Here is a 16,055-nt window from a genome sequence, read left to right as displayed (position 1 = left end):
AAGGAACCAACAGGGCTTGTGATGCACCCGAGGACTAGCACCGCGGGAAGCTTACAAAAGGCCAAAAGGATGGCAACCTGACCCCAGAGCCTGGAGAGAGCTTGCAACTGATGGACCTCGGCAAAGCAGAGACGGAGTAGGGGGAGACAGTTACCTCGCTTTGCCTTCTTCCCCCGATCTGAACCCCGTGGAGCCCAGGGTAGGAATTCCTAAGAGATGGGTCTCAAGACACAGAGCAGGGCAGAGAGCAGAGGATAATGGATGTGCTGGAGCAAATGGAGAAGCAGCTGCGCAGGCAACCATGTTCTAAAGATACGTCATCTGCCATGAACAGACACTTCTCCAAAGAAGACATACAAATGGCCAACAGACACATGAAAAAATGTTCAACATCGCTTATCATCAGGGGAATACAAATCAAAGCCTTAAGATACCACCGTACACCAGTCAAAATGGCTAAAATTAACAAGACAGGAAACAACACATGTTGGCGAGGATGTGGAGAAAGGGGAACCCTCTTACATTTTTGGTGGGAACGCAAGCTGGTGCAGCCACTCTGGAAAACAGTATGGAGGTTCCTCAAGACATTAAAAATGGAGCTACCCTACAACCCAGCAATTGTACTACTAGGTATTTACCCCGAAGATACAGATGTAGTGAAAAGAAGGGGCACCTGTACCCCAATGTTCATAGCTGCAATGTCCACAACAACCAAACTGTGGAAGGAGCCGAGATGTCCTTTGACAGACGAATGGATGAAGAAGATGTGGTCCATATATGCAATGGAATATTACTCAGCCATCAGAAGGAATGATTACCCAACATATGCTTCCACATGGATGGAACTGGTGGAGATTATGCTAAGTGAAATAAGTAAAGGAAAGATAAATACCATATGATTTCACTCATATGTGGAATTTAAAAAACAAAACAGATGAACATAAGGGAAGGGAAGGAAAAATAAAATAAGATAAAAATAGAGAGGGAGGCAAACTATAAGAGTCTCTTAGCTATAGGAAACAAATTGAGGGTTGCTGGAGGACAGGTGGTTGGGGAGATGGGGTAGTTGGGTGATGGGCATTAAGGAGAGCACGTGATGTGATGAGCACTGGGTGGTATACGCAACTGATGAATTATTGGACCCTACATTTGACATTAATGATGTACTATATGTTGGCTGATTGAATTTAAATAAAAAAAAATAAAGATGCATCATCGCTGTAGGCTATCGCTTTGTTTCCACCATTTCAGAAAAAAAGTTATTTTTCTTTTTTGTCCATAATTTTCTTCTTCTTGGCTCCTCATGGAATTGAAAGAAATTTTGTGTGCCAGAGACCATGATGGAGTTGTTCCTCAAAGGTAACTGCTTCCCTTGCCGTGTGGGGGGCATGTGACCCGGGCAGGATGTTAGGTATGCTTCCTCTCCCTGGACACGGGGATGGGGGGGCCCGCTCTTGGGGCCGCTCACAGTCCTTTACCAAGACTGGTGTGAACACTGGGAGATAGAGGAGATTTCTCCTTCTAAAATTAAGAACTTGAAAGACGAAACCTGGAGAGTTCTGTGGCTGCCTTTTCCACCATCCAGAGAACATTTGGCAAGCGCTACCAACATGGAGGAAGAGAAGGAAGCCATGGAGGAAGAACAACATCCCTGTTGACATCCTTTACGTGCCTGAGCCCGGCAGCACCAGAAGCCAGCAAACCCCTGGACGGCTCTGCTTTATGTTTAACTGTTCTTTTCTGCTTACATGACTCTGAGGTGTATTTCCCACACTTGAATCTGGAAGAATCCTGAGAAATAGAGTCTCCAATGAGGAGGACGAGGGTGATAACAAGTACTGTTCATTGTGTTCTCACCTATGTTTTCCTTAATTCCTGTCATAACCCTTTGAGGAAAATATTATGATTGCCATTTTCCGGGGAAAGAAACTGAGGTACGGAGAGGTTGAATGACTTGCTAATGACACTAAGGGACTACATTGTCCATCAAATCCTAGTTGGCTCAAATGTAAAACCCATGTTTGTTGATTTGTTTAAGATCTTATCTCATTTATTAATTTTTTTAAGGAGGCTCCATGCTGGGCATGGAGCCCAACATGGGGCTTGAACTCATGACCCCTGAGATCAAGACCTGAGCTTAGATCAAGAGTATCAAGAGTCAGATGTTTAACCAACCAAGCCACCCAGGCCCTCCAGATTTTACTTTATTTTTTAAGTAATCTCTACACCCAATATGGGGCTTAAGCTCACAAACTTGAATCAAGAGTTACATGCTCTAGGGGCACCTGGGTGACTCAGTCTAGGTCATGATCTCAGGGTCCTGGGGTCAAGCCCTGCCTAGAGCTGCACCCTCAGCATGGAGTCTTCTTGTCCTTCTCCCTCTGCTCCTCCTCCCACTTGTGTGCACGCTCTCTCTCTCTCTCTCTCTCTCAAATAAATCAATAAAGAAAATCTTTAAAAAAAAAAAAAAGAAAGAGTTGCATGCTCTATTGTCTGAACCAGCCAGGCACCCAGCAGAACCCATGTTCTTCTTTTTTTTTTTTAATTTAAATTCAATTAATTAACATGATGTATTATTTGTTTCAGGGGTACAGGTCTGTGATTCATCAGTCTCATATAATATCCAGTGCTCATTACAACAGATACCCTCCCCAATGTCCATCACCCAATTACCCCATCCCCCCACTCCCTTCCCCTCCAGCAACCCTCAGTTTGATTCCTATGATTAAGAGTCTCTTATGGTTTGTCTCCCAGAACCCATGTTCTTGATAAAACAACCATGTAATCGATCAGTGGGGCCAGGACACTTTTAGAATGATACTGGACTAATCAACCCAAACTAGGACTGTCACTTACTTCTCCATTCTACCACTACTCTTCTGATCTCTGCTTTACTGCTGAGGAAACTGAGATGTAGACAGGTTAAGTAATTTATCCAAGGTCACGTGCAAGCACAAGTCAGAGCTCCATGGTTGGGAGGACAAAGATTAGGGGCGGTGACAATGACCCACACAGGTATCTCGTCTGGGACCCAACGTGAAACTTTTCAAGGTCTCATAGCCTCCTCATTCACAGATCAATACAAAGGCACGGGAGAGCCAAGTGTAGCCTTCGACAAAAGGTCTGCCTCCAAGTCTCTAAAGCAGAGGAACTTGAAGTACAAAGGGGAATTTGTTCAGAGGTAGTTTTTGAGTTGCTTGAACAACAAAAGTAGGAACTTTAAAAAATATATGGCACCGAGAAGAGCTGCAGTTAACACGATGAGTTTGAGACGGTCTCAGAAACTTTGAGACGGCAGTAAATGAGGACATCTCCTTTGCTCCATCCACTCACAAAGCCATCTGGATTGTCCAGTAGTTATTTAATACTTAACAGACCCTTTGTTTTAGATCGCAGTAGCTCGTGGTGGGAACCAGCAGCTCACAGACTCTTCTCTTTGGGATCCCTTTCAGGTGTGTGTATGTTTACGTGTGTGTGCACATGCATGTGTGGACAGGGTGGGAGAAGCATGGCATGGGCCTTGCACTGTGCCGTGTATTTACAGGTCACCTCTCTCACACAACCCTAGGAAGCTGGTATTATAATCCTCTTTTAACTGAGCTGGGCCATTCATCCAACAGGTATTTATTACTTCCTTCTTTGGGCCAGGTAGCTGGTGGAGTGCTGAGTGTGGAGTCATGATGACAGTGTGGTCACTGCCATTGTGGCTCTCAAAGCAGAGATGATCTAGAACTGGTTTAATCCAAGTCAGCTGGACCCACTGCTCCATTCTGCCGTCAGCCCCAAATAATGAGCATGGTGTGACCATGGTAAGCTATGCTGGTCTACTCTGCTGGGTTATGAGGAAAGAGAAAAAAAAGACAGTTAAAAGTGTTGGGAGAAGATTGTACATCATTCTCAATCAATAAGCTGTGCCATGCTGGAAAGCACTATGTTTAAAATGCATCAGTGACTGTCTACAGAGCTGGGAAACCACCAACAGATTGAAAAGATAGCCTACGGAATGGGAAAACGTATAGCAAAGCATATATCCAATGAGAGATTAATCTCTAAAATATATAAGGAGCTCCTGCAACTCGATAGTAGGGAAAAAAAAAACCACCAACTAATAACCCGATTAAATGGGCTAAGATCTTGAAAGGACATTTCTCCAAAGAGGACATACAAAGGGCCAACAAGTATATGAAAAACGCTCAACATTACTAATTATCAGGAAAGTGCTAATCAAAACCACAATGAGGTATCACCTCACGCTTGTCAGGATGGCTTTCATCACAAAAGACAAATGGTAGTGAAGACATGGAGAAATTGGAACCCTTGCACGCTGTTAATGGACATGCAAAATGGTGCAACCACTGTGGAAAACAGTATGGCAGCTCCTCAAAGGATTAAAAATAGAACTACCTTATGATCCAGCAGCCCCACCTCTGGGTATTTATCCAAAAGAATTGCAGTCAGGATCCGGAAGAGATATTAGCATTCCCATGCTCATTGCAGCACTATTCACAAGAGCCAAGTTGTGGAAACAATCTAAATGTCCACTGACAGATGAATGGATAATGTGGCGTGTGCATAAGAAGGATGAAATCCCGCAACGTGCAACAACGTGGATGACCCTTGAGGACATTATTATAGGTGAAATAAGCCAGTCACAGAAGGACAAATACTACATGATTCTGCTTTTTTGAGGTATCTAAAATCGTCAGATTCACAGAATCAAAGAGTGGAATAGTGGTTGCCAGGAGCTGGGGGGGGGGGGAATGAGGAGGTGTGAATCAACAGGCGTAAAGTTCCAGTTAATGAAGATGAGTACGCTCTAGAGACTGTACAATATTGTCAACATACAGTCAACGATGATGTACACTAACAAATTATTCACCAAAATACAAATTAAAACAAAATAAAATGCACCAGTGGCTTTCCTTTAGTTTGAGGATCAAGGGGGAAAACTTCCCAACATGGGTATTAAATTGTTGTACACTCTGGCCACTGGCCACCTCTCCAAGTTCACTGTGCACCTCTCTGCTCCCAGCAGCTCCCTGCATGCTGGGTTTTTCATCCTCGGCAGCTCATTGAGTTCATCCTGCTGCTTCTCACATGGACGGGCTTATGCAGTGTCCTTTCCTTCTGCTTTGGGTATTCGCTTTACCTGTCTCCCCTTCTCAACTCACCCTTCCGATCTCCTCGGCAGCCTTGCTTACCCACCCTCATCAGATCAGGTCCCCCCGTGTACCTCTCCAGGGTAGCACTTACAGCATTGACACATTATCATTCTTTAGTATGACTAGGTGATATCTGTGTTCTCAGACAGTGAGCTGCTTAAGGGCAGAGACTGCCTTCTCTCTCTTCTTTGCTCACTTTGTAATATTTTTGCTGAATTTATAAATACAGTACTAAATAAATATGTGTCGATTAAATAAAAGGACAAATGAATCGATAAAGTGGAGGTGTTGGCTCACAAAAGCAGGGCATCTAACCTAGCTGGAGAGGCTAAGTAACTATGCTTGGTTTTTTGTGTATCATTGTCTATCACCTAGCCCAGTGCTTGAGAGACCAGTTATCTAAGCCTGTGCTCCAAAAATTTTTTTTCATTCGAGTCATTCAGGGGTCTTGTTACAGTGCAGCTTTTTTTTTTTTTAAGATTTTATTTATTTTAGAGAGAGAGAGAAAAAGAGAGAACACGTGCAAGCAGGGGGAGGAGCAGAGGGAGAGGGACAAGTGAACTTCACACTGAGCACAGAGCCCAAAGTGGGACTTGATCTCACGACCCTGAGATCATGACCTGAGCCGAAACCAAGAGTCAGATGGTGAACCAATTGAGCCACCCAGACACACCAAGGTGCTTTGGGTTGTAACAGAAAACCCAGCTCAAACTGGCCTACTTAAAAAATAAAGATGATGTATTGCCATATAACTGAAGAGGAGTATGAAAGGGTGGGAGTCAGGTATAATTTGATCAAAGCTCCAGTTTCTCTATCATTTGTCTTGGTGCTGCCTTCTTTGTTGCCCTTCCATCCTTTGGTTGACTTCCTCAATGGAAGCAAAATGACTACAGCTTTTTCAGCTATCGTATCTCTGTATTGTACCATCCAGTAGAATAGAGGTTATCTGTCTCTCCAGCCATCAAGATAAGTTCTGTTCTTAATTCTAGTTTGACCAATTTAGGTTATATATGGGGTGGGAAGAATTTCTAATGCATTTGGTTGAAGTTGTCCATTTGTAAACTTCAGAAGAGGTGACTCATGTTGTCCTATTTGGGTCCCTGATCCTGATGGTACTTAGGTATTCAAACAATCCCACCCATGTGGCTTGAGTTTTTTACTTTCTGTGAACTCTCAAACATATATGGAATCTTTGCCTCCAAGTGTCTACCCAGAGCAGTGTTCTCATCTCTGGTACATTAGAGTTACTTGGGAAACTTAAGAACTATAGTTGCCTAGGTTCCACCCTAGATTAAATACATAAGAGTTTCTTGGCGTAAGGTCCAAGAAATCAATTTTTACAAAGATCCTTGAGAAATTCTAATGTGCAGCAGGGTTGGAAACCACTTACCTAGAGCAGTGCTTCTCAATGGGGGAAGGGGGAGGAGTTTGCCCCCAGGGGACACTGCTCAGTGCTAAGAGCCAACGACTGGAGGGTTGTTTCTTCTGGTGTCTAATGGGATGGTGCTAAACATCTTATAATGCACAAGACCCCCGCACCCCCCCTCGACAAAGTTATTTGGCCCAAATGTTAATAGTATCAACATTGAGAACCATTGACCTAGAAGAACAAGACGTTAGAATGGATGGTTTATTATCAGCATATTCTGATACACTGGTAGGGAAACATATAGAATAAAATCGTGTTTTTTGAATTTTATTCTACTTAAGAATTAGCAGGAGGGCTTGTTTAAACTGAAAGTTCCAGGGGGCACCTGGGTGGCTCAGTCAGTTGAGTGTCCGACTCTTGATTTCAGCTCTGGTCCTGATCTCAGGGTAGTGAGATTGAGCCCAGCATTGGGCTCTGTGCTCAGTGTGGAGTCTGTTTGGGATTCTCTCTCCCTCTGCCTCTGTCCCATCCCCTGCTTGCATGCTCTCTCTCTCTCTTTCAAAATAAATAAATAAAATCTTTAAAAAAATAAAATGAAGTTTTCAGGGCCTCATGTCCTGAAATATGCTTTTTTCTTCTTCTTCTTCTTTTTTTTTGTCATGAAAAGTGTACTCTTTAATCCCCATCACCTATTTGACCCTCTTCCCCCACCCTCTCCTCTCTGGTAACCACGAGTTTGTTCTCTACAGTTAAGAGTCTGTTTCTTGGATTGACTCTCTCTTTTTTTTTCTTTGCTCAATCGCTTTGTTTCTTAAGTTCCGCATGTGAGTGAGATCATATGGTGTTTGTCTTTCTCTGACTGACATTTTGCTTAGCATAATACTCTCTAGCTCCATCTGGGTCATTGCAAATGGCGGGATATCATTCTTTTTCATGACTGAATAATATTCCTGTGTGTATGTGTGTGTGTGTGTGCGTGTGTGTGTGTGTGTGTCCCACATCTTCTTTATCCATTCATCATTCAGTGGACACTTCGCTGTATCCATATCTTGGTTCTTGTAAGTAATGCTGCAATAAACATAGGGGGCACATATCCCTTCAACTTAGTGTCTCTGTATTCTTCGGGTAAATACCCTGCAGCCCACACCCTGAAGTACTGATTCGTCCAGTTTGGAGTGGGGCCTACGCATGTTAACATTCATTTTGATAAAGTTGATTTGAACGCAGGTGTTCCAGAGACCATGCTCTGGGAAACACGGTTACAGAAAGCACAGTTAACGTGCTCTCAAGGGTGAGCCCACCCTGAGCGCAGGAACAGCCTCGTGGAAGGTGACATCTGCAACCTGGGAGGGATGTGATGTAAACAAGGAGGAAAACGAGCCCCCCAGCCCAGGGGGATACAGCTGACTTGAGTCCTTGTATGTGATCGCGAGGAGCCTTGTTCAAGCTTCAGTGTGGATGGTCTCCCTGTGGTGCCTAATTATGCAGCCGGGGTCCCAGCCCTGGGAGGTCCGGTGAAGGGACCGCTTCACACACTTCAGCGTAGGGGGGCCCTGGGCCTCCACCGGCCCCGGCCCTGCTAAGAAACCCGCTGAGAACCGCATGTAGCGGCTTCAGCGGAGAGAGCTGACTTCTCTCTTTGCCTCTTCTCTTTGCTGCTTGCATTGTTTTGGCAGTGTTTATCCTAAAAATAGCATGGCGGAGCCCTGCCTGGTGGCCTTCTGCCTGGAGCTTCTGCGGGCTGGTACAGGGTGTGCGGTTCCTGCACGCTGGCCGGCTCACGGAAGAGGCCGCATTTTGTAGGAGGAGGAAAAGGGAGAACACGGGGTTTGGGAGACCAAAGCCAGCAGCTGGGTTCTAGCTCTGCCTCTGACTAGCCTCCCTGACTTTGGATACGTCACTTAACCCTTTTGGGGCTCAGTTTTACAGACTTGCCCACAAAACAGGCATCTTCCAAGACCAGGCTCACAGAATCACCCTGAGGGGCAAACCAGATGGAGTATGTACCAGCTTCTTGCTGAAGGACAGTGTGAGGGTTCCTCGTTCTGAGCGGACTCTGGTCCCCTTAACATCCATGGTGACGTAGGTATCGTGCAACCCAACGCCATCCCTGAGACATACCTGGCCGTGTCTGGTGCTAAGTTAAACCCACTTTTCTCTTTTTGTCTTAATTCCATTAATCCCTGTCTCCCTGCCAGGATTCCAGAAGGGCAGGGCCGCTTCTACTTTTGGCATACCTGTTGGCCTCTGTCTTCTAGTCCAGTACCGGGCTCAACAAGTATTTGTCGAGTAAGTGAGTATAAATGAATACATGAAAAATGAGTTCGAGACAACAGAGGTCTTGAGGATGCCCCCTGTATGCTAGGGCTTTGTCGTCAGGAATTATTTGTGTGCAAGAAACAGAAACCCAGGCAAACTAACGTGAATGGAAAGAAATAACCACGGCTCTAACCAAGGAAGTGTGGCCAGGTCTTCAGGGACAAGGCGAGCGCTGAAAAATAAGTACACGCAGATCAGCCAGTGCACCTGCCCGAACTCCGGCTCTCTCTCTCTCTCTCTACTGCCATCCTCTCTCATCTCCTCGCTTCCTCTCTGTGGGTGGTTCTATGCTCTTTACTGCATACTGGCTCCTTCTGCTTTGATCATACTTGAGACCAGAACACTCCAGCCTCTCATTTTAAGCACGAACTCTTATTAACAAGAGTTTTTGAGTGCCAAACGCAAATTTCCAAGAAAGAAATGATGACTGTCTTAGTTAGGGAAGGAGTCCATCCCAGATCCAAGCAGCTATGATATCATGAGGTGATGTCAGAGAGGGAGGTCCTCCAGCCTGCCCCTTCCCCCGTCCCCCATTGTGCAGGGGAAGCAGGTGCTGACAGGGAGGGCATGGCCAGGTTCGTTGAGGAAGTAAGAGTGGAGGCCGAGAGGTCATCACGGGTAGAGGTCTGTCTAGAACAGAGGCACTGTGCTGTTTATTCATTTATTCCAGAACTATTCACTCGAGGCCTACTTTGTGCCAGGCACTGCTCCAGGTGCTGAGGAGACAGCAGTGGCAAGAAAGACAGACAAGAGCCGTGCCTTCCTGGAAGCCGCATTCTACACTACACAAAATTCTATGTTACGGCAAACAAGCGAGCAAGATAACAGCACATCGTGGTAAGTACACGGAGAAATTGGCAATTCGATGTAAGGTGATGGGTCAAGTGGTGGGAAAGTTATTTTCAAATTGCCATTTAGAACGTCCTATTCTGTCCACTGGCTAAAAATACCAGAAAGAGCGCCCAGATCTGGTTGTTCTGTTTATAAAGGAGGAAGTGAAATAGAGTTCACAATGTTCTTTGCAGTTCTCCCTCTGTTTGTTGTGTTGTGGGGGATAAAGCATCTAGCTTGGGCTGGATTAGGGACTGCCAGGCCCTACAGTCACCCTCTCCAACCCTCTTGTGGAATTTATTAATGCAGCCCTGAGTGGCTCAGGACATGCCACATTCCAAGAGCCGCCTGCCTCTGCCTGATTTGGGGGCCTGCCTAAAACAGGCTTCAGGGGAAGTACAGGGAATGTAGCGCGAGAGCAGACCCACCTAGTTACCTCAAGGTCAGGCCTCTTCGACTTTCCCCCAGCAGTCTTCCATAGAGAGGCTGCAGCAAAGGGCAGGGCTCTTCTCCAGTCATTTTTAGAAATAACAAGAAGCTAAGGCTTGCTGAATGCTTCGCGTATGCCAGACAAGCTCTACGTGTCCTCACTTCCTTAATTTCTACAATTCTACTACGAGGTCGGTACTACCAGCCTCCGCATACTACAGGTGAGGAAGTCAAGGCCAGAGAGTTTATAAAACCTGCTCCAAGTCGTATGATAGAACTCGATTTCAAATCTTGGCATCTGGCTCCAAAATGATCCATGGTTTTTTAATGAATAATGCCCAGTTCTAGCTGACTCAGATCCCTGTCTCTGGCTTCTCTCAAAGTAAGTGCTTAATCAACTGAATGACGACATCAAGCTTCCTATTTTCATTGAGTTTTCTCCTAAATGAGGGCCATATGCAGAGCCAGTATCTTTCAAAGCCCTTAGGCAAAGGCAGCAGAGGAGAGTGAAAAATCTTGGGTTTTAGGTCCAACTTAGAATGATGTGTGTGTGTGTGTGTGTGTGTGTGTGTGTCGTTGGTGGTGGTGGTGTTTTGTTTGATTTTTTTTCTGCAACCATGCCGTCAAACCATTTTAGTCTGCTACTCCGCGAGGGGAGAAGGTATTACTTTACACTTGTCTTCATTGGAAGACAAGATTGGTTCCAGAGATTGCCTCACGAATGTGGGGAGTGGAGAAGTATTAAGATATTCAGATGGAAAGAAGCTGCACAGAAGAGTCTCAGGAGTCAGTAGGCCGTGGGGGATGGATGTGGGGGCAAGGCAGCTTTTTGAAGCTTCTCACTGCAATCCTCAGTAAGTGTAGTGGAATGTAGCAGCTGAGCCCCAGTCTGATTTTGCTAGAAGGAGGTGGAGAGCCGGTGATTCTTTTTCCCTATTTCTCGGGTTAAAAAATAAAATTTAGGGGCACCTGGGTGTCTCAGTCGGTTAAGTGTCTGCGTTCAGCTTGGGTCATGATCTTGGGGTCCTGGGATCAAGCCCCATATCGGGCTCCCTCTCAGCGGAGAGTCTGCTTCTCCCTCTCCCTCTGCTCCTCCCCCCTGCTCCTGCTCTCTCTCTCTCCACACCCCCCCACTCTCTCAGATAAATAAACAAAAAAAATTTAAATTGAGATGTAACTCACATACTGGAAGATTAACCTTGCAAAGTCTAGTATATTCATAATGTTGTACAACTATCACCATTATCTAATTCCAGAACATTCTCTTCACTCCAAAAAGATACCCATACCTATTAGCAGTCACTCCCCATTTCCCCTTTCCTTAATCCCTGGCAACTACCGTCTACTTTCTGTCTCTATGAACTTACCTATTCCGGACATTTCATAGGAATGGAATCAGACCATATGAGTTGTTGTGTTTGGCTCCTTTCACCAAGCACAGTATGTTTAAGTTTTATCCATGTTGTAGCATGTTTCCATACATACCTCATTCCTTTTAATAGGTTAGTAAAGTTCCGTTGTATAGCCACGCCCCATTCATGCGTCCGTTCATCATTTGATGGGTATTTGGATTGCTTTCATTGCTTGACTATTACGAATGATATTGCTTTCAATGTGTATGTACTAGTTTTTGTGTGGATTTTTAACTTTTTTAAAGATTTTATTTAATTTATTTGTCAGAAAGAGAGATAGAGAGCACAAGCAGGGGGAGTGGCAAGGGGAGAGGGAGAAGCAGACTCCCCACTGAGCAAGGAGCCCAATGCAGGACCCGATCCCCGGCCCCTGGGATCATAACCTGAGCCCAAGGCTGATTCTCAACTGACTGAGCCACCCAGGTGTCGCAATTTTTAATTATTTTTATTATTATTTTAATTCAATTAGTTTTAATTCTCTCAGGCACATACCTAGAGTGGAATTGCTGGGTCATATGGTCGCTCCATACTTAATATTTTGAGGAGCTGCCAAACTCTTTCCCAAAGTGCCTGTGTCATTTTATGTATACACTAGTGCGCGAGGATGCCCGTTTCCCACAACCTCACCAACGCTTGCTGTCATCCCTCTTTTTGGTTGTAGGCTGGAGATTCTTGTAGATATTTGGTTCACAAATGGTTCTATTAGACGGCTTTGGTTTTATTGACTGAAAGGAAGTGAGGATTTATTGATGTATTTGTTATGTGGAGAGGCAGGGGAGAAAGGGGAGAGGAGGACAATGGAGCGTTTTGTCACCCGGCCTTGTCTAATGAATTTAATGAATTTATCTTGAGACTCAGGGAAGACAGGAGATAACCCAGAGCCCAAGAAGTTCCTGAAAGAGCTTGTAAGACTCTGTGCACCAGCAGGATGCTTTGGGACCCATAGGGACCAGGTTCCTCAGCACGGGGACTTCTCCTGTCGAATGATGCTGGGACGTGGGACAGCAGGGAGGGCTGAGGCACACAGGCCCAGTGGTGGTGCAGTTGCCAGTGTTCACCGAGGGCACCGGGGAGGAAGCAGAGTCTGGAAGCCGTCCTCAAAAAGCTGGTGGCAGTGCCTTCCACGAGGAGGCCAGGGTTCAAGAATATACTGTGACATGGCGAGGCTCAAGTCCTGTCTTAGAAGGTCGGAGTCAACATGACCTGGGACTGAAACTGTCCCACAGGCGGGCAAACGCAGGTGCCGTCTACACACAGCCCTGCCTCAAAGGCCCTGTGCAAACCCACATCTTTGTACTTTTGGCCGGACAGCTCTCAGTAGCTTTGAGAAGTGAAGTGAAGAAAGGGAAGGTGGAAACATCCATGGCCTTTTCGATCCTCATTTCTCTACCCAGCCTGGTGTTTCTCATTTCTGTTTTACAGACTTGAAGGAAATAGATTTTGTGCCATGTAAATTATTTTGAGTTTATGGTCTCTGGCTGGAAAGCCAGGGCTGCTCCTCCGAAGATATTTTATGCCAGGCCATTAGCATGAGCTCCTTATTGATGAACCAATAAAGCATTACCTGCCCGAGCCTGGTAATGGAATTTCCCAGCTCATAATTAATATTCAGGTAAAGCGCCACCACATTAATCTGCTTTCCCTCCCATGGTAATTGGTGTTTAATTTCTATTTTATTAACCAGGATTGGTAAATCTTGGGAGATTCTGGTTCCGGGCATTGACTCTAAGAGGCTTCTATGCCCTTCATTGATGCTTTTCAGTGCACAAGGAAGCCTGTGATGCCTTAACTTGCTGTGTACTTTAAACTTTAAGAAGCCCTTCTACGATCTCCCTTGGGCCCTAAGCCAGTTCTGAAAGGCAGAGTCAGATGGATATCACGAAGCCCCATTTTAACTCATGAGGAAACGTAAGGCTCAAGAACAGTCACAAGTGCCAAACGTGAATCTCGTCCTGATTCTCTCAACTCGACACAAGTCCTGTGCTGGATTTATAAAATATTCATAATGAAATTTATAAGGTGATTTTATTGACTTGATTTATCAAATTACTTCTGTCTTCCATTTCTCCACCATCCCCAAAGCCAGTGGGTAAATACAGTACTTCAGAAGCTCATGCTTGGAGCTAAAATGTTGTCAAGATGACTGATCTATTCAGTTAAAATAAAATAAAGTTCTGCCCAAGCAAAACAATTTTAAAAATCAGATACAAATGTGGAAGGGAATGCATTTATTCTCCAAAGACTTGGCCTCTCCTCCCCCTACCGTAAAATGAATTCTCCGACGTGCACAATAATCAGCCACAAACTCAAATTGGCATATTGGGTTAATAAACTATTATGAAAATCAATAGTAATTAAAGAGAACACTTAGCTGATAAAGTTGATAAAACTGAATGTATTTGTGAGCTCTTAATTTTCTTTCCCCCCTTAATTGTTCCCTCTGGCTGTCACGGCTTTCAATTGTTTGCTATCCAAATATCAAAAAAGCTGAGCTAGTCTGGGTATTACTGGGTAATTTCAATTACCAAACGCATGAATTGGTATTCCACTTTTTTTTTTTAAAGACTTATTTATTTATTTATTTATTTATTTGACAGAGATAGAGACAGCCAGCGAGAGAGGGAACACAAGCAGGGGGAGTGGGAGAGGAAGAAGCAGGCTCATAGCAGAGGAGCCTGATGTGGGGCTCGATCCCATAACGCCGGATCACGCCCTGAGCCGAAGGCAGACGCTTAACCGCTATGCCACCCAGGCGCCCTGGTATTCCACTTTTTAAAAGAGCTTCTCTAAGCTTGGACTTACTCCTTTAAACCCTGTCAGCGTGCACTATGATCGACGGTTGCATGGAAAAGGGTGACCAGTTGCTTTCCCGTGGAATCATTATAATCAGATTTGAGCTGCAGCAGGATGTACCAAGTTTAGATGTGTGACAACTTCCTGATGGTGGATTCCTAATTACTCAAAGAATCTTTCTTTTCTCTTCTATTGTCCCCTTCCTGACTCTTGTGGGGAATGTGATGTAGAAATGGCAAGGCACAGAATCAAGCTATATAATGGAAAACCCACCAGAACTTTTTCTTTCATTACTAATGATTCCAGGACCAAATTTGGGGGACATCTGAAATTTGTGACTTCATAGGTCTAGTGAGGTATAGACGCTTTTATTGGAAGTTAGGAGATTTAGGTAAACTACCTAGGACAATGCAGCTCCAAATCCATGCCTGTTCTTCAATGAGAATTTTCATTTGCCTATATTATCTGGATAACTGACATGATATTTTTCATTCACATCCATCCACCTATGAAAAACCTACTCCATGTCGTCTATATGCCTCTAGGCAATCATGTCGGTCTTGATGATGCAAAGACACACGACCTCTGACCTCGAGCCCTTCAGTCACCTACTCCTCAAGACATTCCATCAACCAACACAAACTCCCACACTGAAAAGGAGGCAGAGTGTAGAGTCCATAGCGGCTGAGCTCTGCCTGCCGGCAAGAATGGCCAATAGGGGGAAGCTCATTGTGGTGGTTGGATACAAGGACATGGTGAGTGGGTCCTGCTGGGTGGCATAGGGGAGCTTAACAAGAAACACCACCCTCTCATTTTTTGGTGGTGGAGAAGAATACAACCATCAATGAGATCGAAGACACTTTCCAGCAGTTTCTAAACCAGGATGACAGTGGCATCGTGTCCATCAACCAGTACATTGCAGAGATGGTGTGGCACATGCCCGACACCCACCAGCGCTCCATTCATGCTGTTCTGGAGATTCTGTCCCAGGAGCGTCCCTGTGATGCCGGAAGGACTCCATCCTGTGCAAGACGAGGGAATGTTCATGGCCCAGGACCTGCCCCAGGGCCCTCCCCACAGCCATTCAGCCTCTCCCCAGGCTTGCCATCAGTCCTTCTCTATGTTGTGAGTCTCGGATTTCCAATTCCCTGCCCCTTCCCACTCCATTGAGAGGCTAGGTGAGGTGCTCCAGGGTTGCTGGGGCTCTGCCATTACAGTCAAGGCTGGTTAGGGAACAGGAAGCGTGAGTGTCTTCTCTTCACTACCTCTTCTTGTGTTGTTACCCAGCATCATTGTTGATATTAAAGTGATGCCTTGTTTCTCTCCCCTCACCAAAAAAAAAAAAAAAAAAAAGACAGAATGTAAAAAAGAGACAATACCATAGAATAAGTATTTCAAAAAGAAAAATGAAAGATAGTGTAGGAAGGTCACAGCTGGTATCCAGGAGTTCAAGGCAGACTCCCTAGCCCTTGCTTGGGCTGCTGTAACACCATAACAAAGTATTGCAGACTGGGGGCTTGAACAACAGAAATTTACTTTCTCACAGTTCCGGAGGCTAGAAGTCTAAGATCAAGGTGCCTGCGAGTTGATTTCCCCTAAGGCCTCTCTTTTTGGCTTGCAGACAGCTGTCTTCACACGGTCTTCCCTCTGTGTACTATGTCCTAATCTCTTCTTATAAGGACACCAGTCAAATTAGATTATGACCTCAAGTCACCCGAATTACCACTTTAAAGACCTTAT

At 45.1% G+C, this 16,055-nt stretch overlaps 1 pseudogene; it reads left to right on the top strand.

Annotated features, from left to right (window-relative positions):
• Positions 1 to 14,951: 14,951 nt before the first annotated feature.
• On the top strand, positions 14,952 to 15,470 carry LOC148108924 (V-type proton ATPase subunit F pseudogene; annotated as a pseudogene).
• Positions 15,471 to 16,055: the final 585 nt, after the last annotated feature.

This window comes from Ursus americanus, chromosome 14 (genome assembly GCF_024610735.1).
Source record: "Ursus americanus isolate L20-20 chromosome 14, mUrsAme1.1.p, whole genome shotgun sequence".
In the NCBI taxonomy this organism is placed as follows: domain Eukaryota; kingdom Metazoa; phylum Chordata; class Mammalia; order Carnivora; family Ursidae; genus Ursus; species Ursus americanus.
The sequence above is the reverse complement of the archived record's forward strand: the minus strand, read 5'-3'. Positions and strand labels throughout refer to the sequence as shown.